Here is a 13,412-nt window from a genome sequence, read left to right as displayed (position 1 = left end):
GGGGGTTGGGGAGCTGGGGAGTCAGGTGTGTAATAATTCCAACTTCTTATACTTGTGAGTTTCTCATGCTTGCCCCATAAATGTGCTTTCATCTCGGTGGCCACAGAGACTCCTCAAGGCCACTCAGGAAGATGGCAGGAGAGAGAAATGCTCAGGGTACTGGGGCTGGAAGAGGAGTAACTCAGCGTCTTCCCCAGCCAGAGGCCTCTTGCACGAATCTATAGGTCTCTGCAGTTTTCTGAGTGCTTTGCACACTTAGCCTAGGATAGCTGGTATCCCCTTTTACCATTGACGAAGCTGAGGTCGGGAGGAGGAGGGAAGATTAGGAATGCTAATGCCCACCTTGCTCTGCATCCTCTGACACCTTTTTCACCCTTTAGGGAACTTATGGGGTTAGTATTATTGTGCCCATTTATGGCTGACGAGACTGAGGCTCAGAAAGGAGTAATTTGCCGGCGGCCACACAGCTACCAGATGATGGACTAGGATTGATACCTGGGGGTTCTGATTACAAGATCTATGCATCATTTGCCACCAGGACAGGACAGAGTCCTTGCTCGAGGCCAGCTTCCAGGGCATTCGGTCCAGTGCTCTCCCCTTGGCCCGAGTTCCCCTTGTTCTGCTCAGAGACACCAGAGGACACTAAGTTAGGAGCTGATGGCTGTGCTTTTGCCTTCTCAGGGGCATCCCATTTCCAGTGGGCTTCCACTCGACGCTGGCTTGGCTTCGTGGAAAGAGAGTGGGTGAAAAGTCAGAGCCTAAGAGCTGCCGCTGGACTCCGCAGCCTTCACCTTGCCTCTTCCTATTTGGAAGCAGATGCGCGTCCAGTTAGCACAGTCCTGCTTCTCGACCAGGAGCCCTTCCCCTGAGTAAGTGCTGGTGGGCTGGGCCCTGCCAGTGATCGCACCGCTGCTTAACAGGCTCCTGACCGACTGGGAGGGCAGGTGTCCCTCTGGGCCTGGGATCCCATTCCCCTGGGGCTGAGGTGTTGCTTCCCTTGATGGTAATATGCTTCAGGGCTCTTTGTGGCCCAGGAAGTGAGGGTAGACGAGGGGGTGTGAAAGGGTTAACTTAATTTAGGCTGTTATTCCTTTTTGGCATCTGCAAGTCAGCTTAATAGGAGCTCAGCTTTCCTATTGCCTCACCAATGAAACAGAAACCAGACCACAAGGGGGTCTGGAGGTGGTTAAACGGTGATGCCTCCTGGTGGGCTGCGGGGCCTGGTCGGAGATATTCCTAGGAAGTGACCGCTAGAAATGCCACGCTGGGCCACCGTCACCGGAGTAAGGGAAGGGGCAGGGAACTGGGGGCTCCCCAGAAGGCCTGGCCCCAGGCAGAGGGGAAAGAGACAGATGCAGTGTCCACAGATGTGTGCTGGGATCCTGGCTCCACCACCTTTACAAAATCTGGGAGTCACAGCCTGCTGGTGTTCTTGCCGCTCAGGATTCAGTGCATGAAAAAGTAATCAGCTTGACACAGAGCATGCCCGGCTCAATAAGTCAGCCTCTGGGTTTTCTCTCTCCCACTTCTCCACCCCCGGGCCTTTGCAATTCCCCTTCTCTCTTCCTGAGGCGCTATTCCTTCTATTCACTTCTTGGCCGGCTCTTACTTCAGATCTCGGTCTGAATGTCACTTCCTCCAGGAAGCCCTCTGAAACTGGGCTGGGGGACCTCCTGGCGCCCTGAACTTTCCCTTCCAGTCTTGTCCCTAGCCCTCCCCACCTCCATCATGGTTTCCCCATGGGGCAGGGGTTGGACGTGGCTCCTTCACCTTGAAGCCCTGGCTGCGGGCCCCGCAGAGGGTCTGCACCACTTACAACATGGAGAGAGAGAGGACTGGTTGGGTGGGGGGAGGGACAGGTCACCGGTGCTCTGACCCAGCGAAGCGTCCTCTGGGAGCCAGGAGCAAGGGGATTTAGCCAATCCCGAGGTCGGGACTCTCCTGCCAGTATCGCTTTTCTCTCTGCTGTGGTTTTCATTATTTTTCATTCCCAGACTATTTTGGAAGCTGGCTGCCATGGGAACTGAGTCTTTGGAAAGCCCCGGCCTCTTTTCCCCTCCTGCCCCCACCCCTCCTTCCATCTCCATTCCCTCTTAATTGGTTTTTAGTTCCCTGGCTTTCAGGCTGGTCTGTTTATTTTGATTGCAACTTGACAGAACAAATCTTTAATGAACCAGCTTGTGGGGAGAGCCATTAGCAGCCGCCTGCCTCCAGGGAGTGGGGGAGGTGCTGGGCCGGGGCCACCACCTCGACCGCCCCAGGAGGAGGCGGTGGCCAAGCACGGGGTGGCAGTCGGCGGTTTGGACCCAGTCTTCCTTCAGGTATCGTCTGGAGTAAGGAAACAGAGCTTGTCCGCCCCAAGCTGTCTGCAGCCTCAGCTGGGAAAACCCCACAGCTCTTTTAAACGACCCTTCACAGGGCTCCCTGAGTCCTCCCAGTGACCCTGAGGTGGTACCTTCTACAGATGAGGGAGTGGTGCTCAGAGAGACTGAGAGCCCCAAGTCACCCAGCCAGCAAGACTGTGCCACAGTGATCTGGGACCTTGCCATCATACCTATGTTTTTTTCTCCCTGTATTCCCAGTTTCCCAGGAGTGTCACTTACCCTTAGGACAAACTGGCAGCCTGTGGTCCAAGCTAGGTTCTTCCAGACCTTGGCTTTGCAGAGCTAAGGCTTCTTTGTTTTGCCCCTCGCTTTCCCCATCTCTGTGGCACTAGTTTAGAGCCATCTGGGCCTGACAGTACTTACAGAGCTTCTTCTTAGACTGGATGAGATTACTTGTGCCCAAGAGCCTGGCAAACAGGAAAATGTTGTATGAATGTGTCTCTGTGTTGAGTGTATAGTACAGAACAAGCCATAGAATTTTCCTAGCTGCAGCCAGCCTAGAAGAAGCCCTCAGACCTTTTGGCCCTATCTTCAGGGTGACCTCAGGGGATGCGGGTAGTCCCCCCTTTCATATTGACCCCATTCTGCCAGACCCCTTAATCTTAGAAACAGAGACCGATGGGGTGTTGGAGCAGGAAGCTGCCTTAGAGATCAAGCTTGGTGGCTTTCAAACTGGTGTTAAGAGCTCCAGGGCTCTGTGACTGGGACCAGCCTTCTCCCCATCCCTAACTTCACTCCAAGAGACTCTGCTGTTGTTTGCTCTGTGTCATGGGGTCGTGTGGAATTTCTTTAGAAAGTGGGCTCCCTTTCTGTCCTGCCATGGTTGGCTCTCCAACATATGTTCGTATCAGATGGCAATTCCACTTTCCTTTCCAGTGATTGGTTGGAAGCAGGCCCTTCTGGCCAATGAGGAATAAAAGAAAGTCTGTAGGGACTTGTGGGAAAAGCTTCTTGCTCCTAAAAATGAAATGCGAGAAAGACAAATTCTCTTCTTTCTTGGCTGGGATGAGCCTGGTTGTGATGCCTGGTACTCTGGCAGCCATCCTATGCCCCTGAAAGAAGCCAGAATGAGGACAAAGCTAATCCATGGAGAACTGCAGAGGGCCTGACGACATTGGTGGACCATTGGCCATACTAGCCCTGGAGTGGTCCTGTCTCTGGACTTTATCAGATGATAAGTTTTAAGCCTGATAAATGTTTAAACCTGTTTGAAAAATTGTTTTCAGTTTTGTTTTTGATTTTTGTTGTTCTTTTGTTTGCTTGCTTTTATTATTTGTAGTTAAATGCGAACTAATTGATATACTTTGAAAACTGACTCAATCCCTACATTCCAAAGTTGGGGTGACTGAGGCTCAGGAGAGTGGGGAATGACTGGATCAAGGTCATGCTCTGATTAGTAGCAGAGGTGGTCCAGGATCCCAGGACTTCTGACTGCTGGCCTAGGACTCTTGCCCTGTATTCACAGCTAGAGATCTAGAATCCTGGGGTTGTCCCAGGTGGCACTGCCTCCTGGTCTCTGGAGGACCCAGGCAACTAGGGAGGCCCTTCCAGGCTAAGAGAGTTGGGACCAAGTGGACAGCATAGACTGGTGGCCTCTTCGACTGTTCTTGGTGCAGCTTCTGAAAAGCACGTAGCAGATGCATAATCCATTTCTGTGCCAGACTGTGAGATCATGGAAAGAGGGAGAAAATGAGGCACTCGGGGTAGCCATGTACATCAGTTAGGAATTACACTGGCTGCTTAAGATAAACCTTAAACAAGTCAAGCAGTTATTTTTCTTACATAATAGGTAGTCTAGAGATAGGCAGTCCGGGTCAGTATAGCTATTCAAGAGAGTCATGAAGAATCAAAACTCCTACTATCTTCCTGCTCTGTCATCCTCGACAGTTTTTATCTTCATGGTCACAAATGGCTGCTCCACTTCCAGGCATCACAACTGAGTTCCAGGCTGGAAGAAGTCGGTATGGAAAAAATTTGTGCTGGCCAGACCATTGCCTTTTTATCAGGATACAGAATATCAGGAAAGGATACAATACCTTTCCAGAAGTCCCACTGTAAAATTATTTCTACATCTCATTGGCCACAAATATGGACACCTTCAGCTATATTTGGAGGTGGTGAATATTTTTTTTAACAGGGAATTTTGCTGCCCCAGAAAAACTCAAGACTGTTAGAAAGGAGGTGGGAGGGGTGGACATTGGGAGGCAACAGCAGTTTTCTACAGCGGGATTTTCATAGTCTTACTCAGCAGAGCAACTGAACCAGGAATCAAACCCAGAGGGTGTGAGCCCCTCTCTGAAAGCTCTGAAGCTGCTCAGGCCTCAAGTTGCTACTCCCAGAGTCTCCTCCCTCTTAATCATCTCCCTCACAGATACCAAAAGTAATTCCTCAGCACACAGTAGGGTGTCTGGCACTCAGAGGCACTGAACAAATTCTTGTTGAAAATGACATAAGAAGGCACTTCTGAAAAACTCACAATTGGATCCAGTATGCCTAATTCCTTATCCCTCTCTAGGACTTGCCCTGCAGCCTGGAAAAAGCTCTCTTATCTGTCAGCCCTGATGGTGGGGGTGGAGCCTCTCAAGCCCCTCAGGAGAGGCCACCTAGGGCCTCTCTTTCCCTCCAGTTGTCCAGAGTCAGGGTTCCAGGGTTGGCAAAACAGTGCGCCAACCAAGGACTCAAGGGCCCTGCCCTATTTCTTATCTCCCATCTTCAGTATTTTAAAGAGTCACACGCCCTTGGTCTAGCACTCTGAGGGGCTAGGAAGTCACACAACTGGGGCACTCAGCCATAGTGGGAAGGAAAGAGGGGGAAGGAATGATCTGGGGGTAGACAATGAAGAGCATGTACTACTGTTTTGTTTGAAGATAAGGGAATAGGGGCTTGGAGAGATGAACGGACCTTCCCAAAGTCCTGGGTAAGTAGCAGAGATGAGGTCTATCTGATTCACTTTCAAGAAGCAAGACCAAGGTGTGCCCTGCAGAGAGTGTGTGAGGCTGCGTGGGGGAGTCAGAACCTGGGAACCTCTGTCCTAGGGACCAATGAGTATGGCATTTCAGACGTGGACCCTCTGGATTTGTAACTCCTTCCCTTTGAAAATGGACTTTATTGGCTGGAGATGGATGGAGAGGGATGGAAAGCAGAGGCTGTATGTCTTCGTCTTTTTTAAGTTCTTAGTTTTAAGTATAGAATTCATTCAGAATAGTGCATAAATTATGAGTACAGCTCAATTAATTTTCATAAAGCCAACACATTGGTGTTCAGCACCCAGATCAAGAAATAGAAAGTTACCAGTACCCCAGAAGCCCTCTTCTTATCCCCTTCCAGACTTCTATCCCCCCTGCCGAGGATAACCATTATCCTGATGGAAACAGTTTTGGCAATTTTGGTACTTCCTCTAAATGAAACCATATGGTATAGTATATACTCTTGTGTGTAAAATCTTTGTTCAAAATTATGTTTGCGATTCATCCATGTTGTTATGTGAGTTGTGGTTCATTCATTCTCATTGCTGTATAGTATTCAATTTTGTGAATATACTATAATTTATTTATCCATTCCACTGTTGATGGGTATTCTGAGTAATTCCTAGTTTTTTAGGTATCATGAATAGTTCTACCCTGACCATTTTGAACATGTACCCAATTCTGTTGGATCTCTATCTGGGAAGGTATATATTTAGCTTTAGCAGACACTACCAAACAGTTTCCAAAGCGGTTATACCAATTTACATCCACACCATTATATGAGTTTCAGTTGCTCCATATTCTTGTCAACACTTGGTATTGTTAGTGCTTTTCATTTGAGCTGTTCTGTCTGGTGGGAGTGTAATCGAATCTCATGGTTTGGTTTTCATTTGTACTTCCTGCTTGACTAATGAGATTGAGCACCTTTTAATGTGATTATTATTATTTTACATGGCTTTGTCTTTTAACTTTGAGCAAGGAGGGAGAGAAATGGGAAGAGGCTTTCTGAGTATGAAGGTGTGTGATTGTTGGATATGGGAATGTTTGAGAGGAGCATCTCTGCTCTCGAAGACCGAGTAGAAGGCGAATCTGGGAACGAGCGCTTCAGCGCTCACGGAGTCACACCCCCAGGAGAGGCAGGGAGATACCAATGCAGAGAAAGAGCGAGCATTGGCTTGGGCACTTACTAGCTGCTACATTTTGGGCAAGCGCCTCAGTTTCCACCTCTGTCAAATGAAAAGAATAATAATGCCAACTTGACAGTGTTGTTGTGAGATTTAAACGAGATGGTATATGGACAGTGTCTGGCACGGGGTACACAGAGATAAATCACCTATGTTGTCTGACCTAATAAGTGACAGCCATTATCACTATAATGACTGGGACTGAGAACCAGAAGTGCCCATCACTTGCTGTGTAGTAACAGCACCAGAAGGCCTGGTGACTAGTACAAGACTTCATTTTTTTTGCTCAGAACCTCACCTCTTGTACAGACCCTCGCTTTAAGAAATGAGCCAGTCCAAGAGTGTATCCTATTCTGGTATCCTGCTCTGAGAACTTCTGAGCCTCACAAGGAGTTTTTAAAAAAAAAGCATTTATTTCTCCTAACAAGCTGTTACTTAAGAATTGTCAGTTTAGTGTTCTCCCTTGCTGCTCTAAATCAATAAGTCAGTTTTACTTCTATCATAACAGCTTTCTCTAATTAAGCAGAGTTTTGCACACTTTAGATGTTATTTGTCTAGTCTCACCTTTGTCTTGTCCTTTTTTGTTATAAACTTTGTCTCTAGGGGAACAAAATGATCATAGAATTGTCAGCAGATGAGTACCACTAAGTCCATGGCCCAAACCAGCCCCAAGCACCAACAAGTTGAAGGTCTTGCTTGGTTAGTGACCCTCAGGGGATGAACTTTATCTTGGCTCTCCATCTGAAAATGTTACAGCCTCTGTGTTCCTCCATCCTGACCCTGTGTCCCAAAGAGTTGATTTGGGAGACAAAATCCCCAAACCCCTTTTGCTGATGACTGCTGCTGGAGATAGTCACCCTCTAGTTGGGAGCCCAAGAGAGGAGGTACAGAAGCAATTCATTTGGCTGTTATTAACTTTCATGGGGTCATCTCAGTCCAAGTCTGCTTCTCCACCAGGCTGGAGACCTGCTCTTTGTGGGATTCTCATTGTAACCCAAACTCTTGTGCATATTTTACAAAATGGCACAACTACTCCAAGAACTGTCTGGAATTGCAGTGGCCAGGTTGGAGAATTTCCAGTATGACCCAAATGGTCCATCTTGATGGCGCCTTACACCAGTAATCAACAAACTTTTTCTGTAAAGGGCAAGATAGTCAATGCTTCAGGCTCTGTGGGACACACGGTCTCTATTGCCGCTCTTCAGCTCTGCCCTTGGGATGCAAAAGCAGTGATAGACAGTACATAAACAAACAGGCATGACGGTGTTCCAGAAACCTTATTTACAAAAAAAGACTATAGTTTACTGAACCCTGCTCTAGTGCATACCTCACCCGCCAACAACATGATCTTGGCAAAACAGTAAAGGTGGGGCATGGCTGGGAATCAAGACCTCAAGGCCTCTTTGAAAACTTCCAAATGAATGTGATACAATTATCCCTTTTAATGGATTATGAATCTGTTCTGCTGTTTTTGTTTTTGTTTGTTGTCGGCTTTTTTGGCTTGTTTATTTTCAGATTTGTTGAAACCTTTCCTTGTTGAAGAGCATGAGAACAAGCCATTCGATTTTGTGTTTCCTCCTGGAGGAGTCGCAGTCTACTGCTCTAGGGATGAGTATCCTCCCATCCCTGAGATGATCGTTAAACAATTCTGCAAGGCGTTGCTGCTTACTCAAAATTTCCTCTGTCCGTACCACTCCCCATCTTCAGGCAAAGTAGAAAGGACAAATGGAATTTTCAAGTTAAACTTAGCTCAGCTTTCAGAAACACTTGAATTTCCCTGGCCCAAAGTCCTGCCCTTGGCTTTAATGATAGCACGATCCCCTCCTTTGAGAGCACAGCGCTTTCCTCAGAAGCTGGTAACAAGCCTGCCCAAGCATCTAGGAATATCACCTCTCATCCCAGACGCTGCCCTGTTAGAAGCAGCAATAGCCAAATACTGAAAGGGAGCCATACAATAGGCCAGTTTTATTATTAACAGCCTCCTAATCTATGCCTGCACAACCTAAAACTTGATTTTCTAGAAGAGACATCAGAGAAAGGCAGCCCTTGGACCTTGATGGAAAAAGACATTAGTTATTGCAGACACTTAAGAGAGCGGTAAAACTCCAGGCGTTTGATTTTTGGTTGTATGCTTCCCAATGAAAGAAACACAGACCATCCCTGGCAACCCGAAGGCCATCCCAAACAGAAGTTTCCCAGTGAGGATGCGTAAGAATCCCCCAGAAGCAGAAAATCTTCAGAAGGAGACTCTAACCTGAGACCTTTCTGTTAAGCAGATGAAAGCATGAAATAGACATGCTTCCACATCTTTGGAAAAAGATCATTCAGATGGTTGGAGTCACAAATGAACACATTCTCCTCTGTCTAGCAGTCTTCCTTTAATTTTGGCCTATTTCTTTCTAGTTTGCTACTTTGTGGTAATGGTTTGCTGATAGCGTTGGTGCTGCTCCATGGCATAGATTTTATTGAGGAAATGTCTTTGGTGATTGTCATGTTTATTATTGTTGTTGTTGTTTTTATTGCTATTATTATTTCGGTTCTACCCAAAGGAGATGCCAAAGAGATGATCCAGCTATCACTCAGCACCTCTATTTTCGACACAGTCTGTGCCCCACTAGGGGACTGTTTTCTGTGTATGGAAATCAAGCCTTAACTTTTCAGAAATGTTTAGGTATTTAGGCTCTCAGCACCCTCTGAGGAAGATGTCTCAATGAAGCATGCCTCCAGGAACTTACAAAATGAAGTCACATAGACTATTCTAGAAAATTACCTGGAGGAAATATTGATTCACTTTTTCTGTGTACCATCAAAATGGTGATTTCTATAACGAGGGTTATATCATTGGGAAAGGATGACAGAAATGTATCATTAACCTAAGCTGATGTTACAAATAAACTTCCATAGTTTTGAGGTTCATGGGGCAAATCTAAACTCTTTGGCCCAATGGAAATGGACAATCAGCTAGCTTTAGATTTTCCATTAGCTAGTCTAGGAGTTATCTGTGCCATTGTCATTTTGTGTCACACTTGGGTAACTATTACTGATGAGATATAACAATCTATTTTGAAACTGAAGGAGATGGCCACCTTTCTGTCTAAGGTAAACCCAAATGGACGCTAGAACATTTTTAACCTGGGTTCGATAATGTGGGATTCTTCAAAGTCTAAAGATCACCCTTTTCCTCTTCATGTCCATAGTGGTTGCCAAGTGTAGACTCTCCAGACCCTTGACCGTGGGTGTACAGATATAATCACATCATATGACCCAGCAACTCATCACCTGACAAATGGAACAGGGAGATTACTCCAGCTCAAAATTGTTGTTTCTGAGATGATAATGTCACCGAGAATCCTGACAGTGATGGAGAGGCTGCTTTTGTGGTTGACCCTTTGATTTGGCCACAGAATGGCCGTAGAGGGGAGGGCCTGGAGGATAAGAACCAGCACCCCACTTCCATCAATTATGCCGTTATCACCGCAGAAGGTCTGGATTTCCATAACACTTTGTTCTTCACTCATCACCTCACCTCACTTGAACTGACCTTTGCCTTAAAAAAATAATCAGTCCAAGTACTGGTTCCACTTCTGCTATCCACCTTCTACTAGGACAACGAAAACCATAGCCTGACTTCTCCTAAGGAGACTTCGTTTCAGGCTTCTCTGTGAGGCGCCCTACCTCAATGCAATAGGTCAGGAAAACTCAGTTTACTTGTATCATCATAGGTTACCTTTAGGGGAGGAGGCTTTTTCATGGGAGTTATATTGGATCTGTTTTAGTAGCTTACATTTGCCGATACCTGGCCTAGAATCCTCTGAAAAAATTCATGTTAGGTGTTCTTCTGACAAAAAATTTGAATTTTTTTTTTTTTTTGGAAAAGAGCTATTTGAATCATGGAAGAGACCCAGCATGCATGCCTTAATTAATTAGTTAATTAATTGCCTTATTTATTCAGCAACCATTTTGGATAGTTGTGCTGTGCAGGACCCTGTGCTGGGTGGCAGGAAGGCAGCAGTGAGCAGGACAGACGTGGTGCTGCCCCTGTGTAGCTCACAGAGGTGTTTCTTGAAAGCCTGTGCAGTGTTTGGCCTCCCTCATTAGTTCAGCTGGCTCCGCCCCATCTGTAGCCCATGGCTGGGGGGATGACCTGGGAATTACCCAGGGCAGAATAGTTTCTTTGCTCTACAGCTGCTGCAGTAAGTTCATGTGCTCAGAATTCCCTTGAGATAATAGAATTAAAGCATTGGAAGGGAACTTGGACATAGTTAGCCAATCTTTTATTCTGTAAATTATATAAATTGTATTTATTTTATAAATTAGAAAACCGAGGCCCAGAGATATTGAGAAACTTGTTCAGGACCATGGAGCAAGTGTGTTTGTTCGCTTGTGTGTGTGTGTGTGTGTGTGTGATTGTGTGCAAAAGAGGGGCGTAAAAATCATATATTTTAAATCAAAAGAGTCAGAATCAAGGTCATTAAAAATGGGGTTTCTGGGAGAACCCCCTTTGGTTATGAACGCCAAGGCTTTATTTTTAAAAGTAAAAGATTGTTCAGTTTGAGTATTGAAGCCTCAGTGTCTGTTTTGGAACAGCAGGATTTTTAAAACTTGGATTTAAAAATGTCACATAAATTGCTCAAAAACATCCTCCACTCTTTACATAAAGCTCACATTCTTGTCACTGTGGTGTCAATAGAAACAGCACCTTATAGCCCAAAGCTGATGTCTGGGGGGTGAGGGTGGGCAGGGAGTAAGTCCTTTAAGAGGCATTAGGCCTCTTTCCCTGAGCAGACGGGCAGTTCTTAGACAGAAGGCGTCTCTCAGAGACAGAGACCCTCTGCCCACCTCTTCTGTGTCGAGTTAGGCTTGGTCCTCCCAGATTGCTGACCCCTGAGTGACCCTTCCAAATCCAGATAATCCTTTGAGGGACAACCTACCATCCCATCACCAGCAGCTCCATCAGAGTCTGGAAATGTCCTGGGCTGGGATGAAGGGAAGCCGAGGCCCCTTGGGACTGTCCCCCTCAGCAGTAGAGAAGGTCTTTCAGGTCTGGTGTGAGGTCTGGCAGAGATGCCCCAGGCCAGGGAGTCAGGAGGGTCTTTTTTCTTTCCCAAATTGAGATTGTTGAAGGAAGAGGGACTTCACTGAGAACCAGCCCGGATTAAAATCTGCTTTATTCTTTTGGGGTCTATTCTGCCTATCAGAGGCGCTCCACAGGGATGGCTGAAAACGGCGCAGGGGTATCACAACGGGGATGGAACCATATGAGGGAGGATAAACCCCAGAGAATCCGAAGCTGTTCCCAGACAGGGGAGTCGACTAGAGGAAAGATCAACAGAGACAAACTTAATCCTTGTCCTCAGAGAGACCTGCCCATTGGGCTTTAGCAAAAGCCTCTGTGCTTTTTCTCTGTTCCTGGAGAACTTAGACAAAATAGCCTTGAGCCCCACGAGCCAGGGGAGCAGAAGGCCCTCCCCAGACTGGACCGGGGCCTTTGTGGGTCTGATGAGTTCTGAGTCTGGAGGGACTGAGAGGGGCTGGCAACTGGGAACAAGGGCTGTTGGGGAAGGGAGGCTTCAGAGTGTCTTCAGCACTGGGAAGAACCTTTGAGATCATCTCATTCAATCTCTTCACTCTGGGGGATGAATGCTGAGGAACAGAGAGGGCAAGACCCGCCTATGTCACACAGGACCTGTCACATTTCAAATGCAGAATTCCTGACTCCCAGTCAAATCCTTTTCCCAAATCCTCACCCTGAGTGGGAGTTTCGGTTTTGATTTTTGTTCGCTCGCTCATTCATTCGTGTGTTTCTTAAATAGCAGCTTTGTGCCCTGCCGTGGGTAAGATCTGTGGAAGCGTCAGAGGAAACTCACCATGTTACCTTTGCACCTCAGGAATTTAAAGTCTAAACACACACATGCACACACACACGTGTGCACAAGAACATGCATGCACATGCAAATACACACACACAATGAAGTTGTGATAGAGAGCAGTACATAGTCTCTCATAGTCACAGTGACCTTACGGACACAAAGTGTTACAGGAGATCAAAGCATGAGGAATGGCGTGTGCTGGGGTGGGGACCGCTCTAATGCTCAAAGAGCACATCTGACCTGTCCCTCAGAGATAGTGTATTTTATGTGTCTGCAACTCTCCCCAGGCCCTGGCTTGCACATTGCCAGGATCGTTGGGATGGAATTGATTTGAATTGAAATGGAGCTTAGCTAAGTGTAAGGACAAGAGATGACCCAGGTAGTGAGTACATCAGAAAAGTGGGGGAGGGAGGAAGGTGCATGAAAAAGGTGAGAAAGAGAAGGGCATTCTGGGTTGAAGGAATAGCTAAAGGATAACATTAGCCATCATTTATTGATGCATCAGACGCTAAGTAATTTAAGTTTATATACATGGTCTCATTTAGTCCCCATGGTAAGCAAATGTGATGGTGCCATTATTATCCCCAAATTATAGATGGGGACACAGTCACAGACAGAATAAGTAACTGTTCTAATTAGGAAATAGCAGACTTGGAACTCAAATGCAGGTGTTCTGGCTTCAGAGTCTACCCGGCTCTGAGCTGTGTGAGAGGGCTTCTGTGTGCTCAAACGGGATAGCATTGTTTGGATAAAAATGAACATTCCTCTCAAGAGTACGGGAGGGGAGACCTGTGGAAGTATAAAGTGGTCTAAGCATTGAGAAAAATGAGGTGGCAACGTGTGTAGAAAGAGCGTTAAGGGCATGCACAGTCTTTGACCCCGTATTTTCACTTCCAGAAATGTATCCAAAGGAAATAATCAGAAATGGGCAGGAAGCTGTACAGTTGGAAATGACCTAAATGTTGTTCAATGGGGATTGATTAAATAAATTGGTAGCATATTTATACA

General features: G+C 46.5%; 1 long non-coding RNA gene across 1 annotated transcript in view; it reads left to right on the top strand.

The window, feature by feature from the left end:
* Window positions 1-13,412, top strand: part of LOC116283524 (uncharacterized) — a 191,029-nt gene that overhangs the window by 68,131 nt on the left and 109,486 nt on the right. Inside the window, exon 3 of the long non-coding RNA XR_012059078.1 lies at window positions 682-869. This is a non-coding gene — a long non-coding RNA (uncharacterized lncRNA). The remainder of the gene's footprint in view (window positions 1-681; window positions 870-13,412) is intronic.

The sequence above is a fragment of the Vicugna pacos genome, chromosome 15 (genome assembly GCF_048564905.1).
Source record: "Vicugna pacos chromosome 15, VicPac4, whole genome shotgun sequence".
NCBI classification, from domain to species: Eukaryota; Metazoa; Chordata; class Mammalia; order Artiodactyla; family Camelidae; genus Vicugna; species Vicugna pacos.
Note: the sequence above shows the minus strand (reverse complement) of the source record. Positions and strands in the feature narration are given on the sequence as shown.